The sequence below is a fragment of the Pristiophorus japonicus genome, chromosome 4 (assembly GCF_044704955.1).
Source record: "Pristiophorus japonicus isolate sPriJap1 chromosome 4, sPriJap1.hap1, whole genome shotgun sequence".
In the NCBI taxonomy this organism is placed as follows: Eukaryota; Metazoa; Chordata; class Chondrichthyes; family Pristiophoridae; genus Pristiophorus; species Pristiophorus japonicus.
This window is the reverse complement of record NC_091980.1, coordinates 303,423,729-303,428,691: the sequence shown is the minus strand read 5'-3', so window position 1 is coordinate 303,428,691 and position 4,963 is coordinate 303,423,729.

The following is a 4,963-nucleotide window of genomic DNA, read 5'->3' as shown; positions in this document are numbered from 1 at the left end:
ATCCCTAGCAACACATCTCTTAGCAACACATGAGCCACTTTACATTTAGAGACTAACGCTATTGGTCTAATGTAACTGAAGTAAACTGTTGTATGTAACTGTAGTAAACTGTTGTAAAACATATAAAGATCCATGAAACCCTTTGTTCAGCAGAGAGAAGCCTGGACTCAGTCTTGTGATTTCCTCCCCGCTGGCGTAAATAAAGGCCGCACTGGCGTTGGAACCGACTCTGAGTGTTGAGTGATTCTTCTGACAAACACTAACACTAACACCCTTGATCCCCCTATTAGTAAGGACTTCATCTAACTCCTTTTTGAATATATTTAGTGAATTGGCCTCAACAACTTTCTGTGGTAGAGAATTCCACAGGTTCACCACTCTCTGGGTGAAGAAGTTTCTCCTCATCTCGGTCCTAAATGGCTTACCCCTTATCCTTAGACTGTGACCCCTGGTTCTGGACTTCCCCAGCATTGGGAACATTCTTCCTGCATCTAACCTGTCTAAACCCGTCAGAATTTTAAACGTTTCTATGAGATCCCCTCTCATTCTTCTGAACGCCAGTGAATACATAGAAACATAGAAACATAGAAAATAGGTGCAGGAGCAGGCCATTCAGCCCTTCTAGCCTGCACCGCCATTCAATGAGTTCATGGCTGAACATGAAACTTCAGTACCCACTTCCTGCTTTCACACCATACCCCTTGATCCCCCGAGTAGTAAGGACTTCATCTAACTCCCTTTTGAATATATTTAGTGAATTGGCCTCAACTACTTCCTGTGGTAGAGAATTCCACAGGTTCACCACACTCTGGGTGAAGAAGTTTCTCCTTATCTCGGTCCTAAATGGCTTACCCCTTATCCTTAGACTGTGACCCCTGGTTCTGGACTTCCCCAACATTGGGAACATTCTTCCTGCATCCAACCTGTCCAAACCCGTCAGAATTTTAAACGTTTCTATGAGGTCCCCTCTCACTCTTCTGAACTCCAGTGAATACAAGCCCAGTTGATCCAGTCTTTCTTGATAGGTCAGTCCCACCATCCCGGGAATCAGTCTGGTGAATCTTCGCTGCACTCCCTCAATAGCAAGTATGTCCTTCCTCAAGTTAGGAGACCAAAACTGCACACAATACTCCAGGTGTGGCCTCACCAAGGCCCTGTACAACTGTAGCAACACCTCCCTGCCCCTGTACTCAAATCCCCTCGCTATGAAGGCCAACATGCCATTTGCTTTCTTAACCGCCTGCTGTACCTGCATGCCAACCTTCAATGACTGATGTACCATGACACCCAGGTCTCGTTGCACCTTTCCTTTTCCTAATCTGTCACCATTCAGATAATAGTCTGTCTCTCTGTTTTTACCACCAAAGTGGATAACCTCACATTTATCCACATTATACTTCATCTGCCACGCATTTGCCCACTCACCTAACCTATCCAAGTCACTCTGTAGCCTCATAGCATCCTCCTCGCAGCTCACACTGCCACCCAACTTAGTGTCATCCGCAAATTTGGAGATACTACATTTAATCCCCTCGTCTAAATCATTAATGTACAATGTAAACAGCTGGGGCCCCAGCACAGAACCCTGCGGTACCCCACTAGTCACTGCCTGCCATTCCGAAAAGTACCCATTTACTCCTACTCTTTGCTTCCTGTCTGACAACCAGTTCTCAATCCACGTCAGCACACTACCCCCAATCCCATGTGCTTTAACTTTGCACATTAATCTCCTGTGTGGGACCTTGTCGAAAGCCTTCTGAAAGTCCAAATATACCACATCAACTGGTACTCCTTTGTCCACTTTATTGGAAACATCCTCAAAAAATTCCAGAAGATTTATCAAGCATGATCTCCCTTTCACAAATCCATGCTGACTTGGACCTATCATGTCACCATTTTCCAAATGCGCTGCTATGACATCCTTAATAATTGATTCCATCATTTTACCCACTACTGAGGTCAGGCTGACCGGTCTATAATTCCCTGCTTTCTCTCTCCCTCCTTTTTTAAAAAGTGGGGTTACATTGGCTACCCTCCACTCGATAGGAACTGATCCAGAGTCAATGGAATGTTGGAAAATGACTGTCAATGCATCCGCTATTTCCAAGGCCACCTCCTTAAGTACTCTGGGATGCAGTCCATCAGGCCCTGGGGATTTATCGGCCTTCAATCCCATCAATTTCCCCAACACAATTTCCCGACTAATAAAGATTTCCCTCAGTTCCTCCTCCTTAATAGACCCTCTGACCACTTTTATATCCGGAAGGTTGTTTGTGTCCTCCTTAGTGAATACTGAACCAAAGTACTTGTTCAATTGGTCTGCCATTTCTTTGTTCCCCGTTATGACTTCCCCTGATTCTGACTGCAGGGGACCTACGTTTGTCTTTACTAACCTTTTTCTCTTTACATACCTATAGAAACTTTTGCAATCCGCCTTAATGTTCCCTGCAAGCTTCTTCTCGTACTCCATTTTCCCTGCCCTAATCAAACCCTTTGTCCTCCTCTGCTGAGTTCTAAATTTATCCCAGTCCCCAGGTTCGCTGCTATTTCTGGCCAATTTGTATGCCATTTCCTTGGCTTTAATACTATCCCTGATTTCCCTAGATAGCCACGGTTGAGCCACCTTCCCTTTTTTATTTTTACGCCAGACAGGAATGTACAATTGTTGTAATTCATCCATGCGGTCTCTAAATGTCTGCCATTGCCCATCCACAGTCAACCCCTTAAGTATCATTAGCCAATCTATCTTAGCCAATTCATGCCTCATACCTTCAAAGTTACCCTTCTTTAAGTTCTGGACCATGGTCTCTGAATTAACTGTTTCATTCTCCATCCTAATGCAGAATTCCACCATATTATGGTCACTCTTCCCCAAGGGGCCTCGCACAATGAGATTGCTAATTAATCCTCTCTCATTACACAACACCCAGTCTAAGATGGCCTCCCCCCTAGTTGGTTCCTCGACATATTGGTCTAGAAAACCATCCCTTATGCATTCCAGGAAATCTTCCTCCACCGTATTGCTTCCAGTTTGGCTAGCCCAATCTATGTGCATATTAAAGTCACCCATTATAACTGCTGCACCTTTATTGCATGCACCCCTAATTTCCTGTTTGATGTCCTCCCCAACATCACTACTACTGTTTGGAGGTCTGTACACAACTCCCACTAACGATTTTTGCCCTTTAGTGTTCTGCAGCTCTACCCATATAGATTCCACATCATCCAAGCTAATGTCTTTCCTAACCATTGCATTAATCTCCTCTTTAACCAGCAATGCTACCCCACCTCCTTTTCCTTTTATTCTATCCTTCCTGAATGTTGAATACCCCTGGATGTTGAGTTCCCAGCCCTGATCATCCTGGAGCCACGTCTCCGTAATCCCAATCACATCATATTTGTTAACATCTATTTGCACAGTTAATTCATCCACCTTATTGCGGATACTCCTTGCATTAAGACACAAAGCCTTCAGGCTTGCTTTTTTAACACCCTTTGTCCTTTTAGAATTTTGCTGTACAGTGGCCCTTTTTGTTCTTTGCCTTGGGTTTCTCTGCCCTCCACTTTTCCTCATCTCCTTTCTGTCTTTTGCTTTTGCCTCATTTTTGTCTCCCTCTGTCTCCCTGTATAGGTTCCCATCCCCCTGCAATATTAGTTTAACTCCTCCCCAACAGCACTAGCAAACACTCCCCCTAGGACATTGGTTCCGGACCTGCCCAGGTGCAGACCGTCCGGTTTGTACTGGTCCCACCTCCCCCAGAACCGGTTCCAATGCCCCAAGAATTTGAATCCCTCCCTGCTGCACCACTGCTCAAGCCATGTATTCATCTGCGCTATCCTGCGATTCCTACTCTGACTATCACGTGGCACTGGTAGCAATCCCGAGATTACTACTTTTGAGGTCCTACTTTTTAATTTAGCTCCTAGCTCCTTAAATTCTTTTCGTAGGACCTCATCCCTTTTTTTACCTATGTCGTTGGTACCAATGTGCACCACGACAACTGGCTGTTCTCCCTCCCATTTCAGAATGTCCTGCACACGCTCCGAGACATCCTTGACCCTTGCACCAGGGAGGCAACATACCATCCTGGAGTCTCGGTTGCGTCCGCAGAAACGCCTATCTATTCCCCTCACCATCGAATCCCCTATCACTATCGCGCTCCCACTCTTTTTCCTGCCCTCCTTTGCAGCAGAGCCACCTACGGTGCCATGAACTTGGCTGCTGCTGCCCTCCCCTGATGAGTCATCCTCCCCAACAGTACTCAAAGCAGTGTATCTGTTTTGCAGGGGGATGACCACAGGGGACCCCTGCACTATCTTTCTTGCACTGCTCTTCCTGCTGGTCTTCCATTCCCTATCTGGCTGTGGACCCTTCTCCTGCGGTAAGACCAACTCACTACACGTGATACTCACGTCATTCTCAGCATCGTGGATGCTCCAGAGTGAATCCACCCTCAGCTCCAATTCTGCAACGCGGACCGTCAAGAGCTCGAGGCGGATACACTTCCTACACACGTAGCGCCCAGGGACACCGGAAGTGTCCCCGAGTTCCCACGTGGTACAGGAGGAGCATATCACATGGCCGAGCTCTCCTGCCATGTCTTAACCTTAGATACCCTTAAATTGGTAATAACAATGTTACAGTTCACTTACTGATATAAAAAAGAAAAGAAAAGCTACTCACCAATCACCAGCCAATCACTTACCCCATTGGCTGTGACGTCACTTTTTGATTACTTTCTACTTCTATTTTGCTTTCTCTCCCGCTGTAGCTGCACCGGTACGCTGGCTCTCGATCTCCCGCTGGGCTTTTGATAGGTCGCCCCCCTCTCACCCACTGCCGCTGGCTCTCGATCTCCCGCTGGGCCTTTGATAGGCCGCTCCCCTCTCACCAACTGCTGCTGGCTCTCGATCTCCCGCTGGGCTTTTGACAGGCCGCTCCCCTCTCACCAACTGCCGCTGG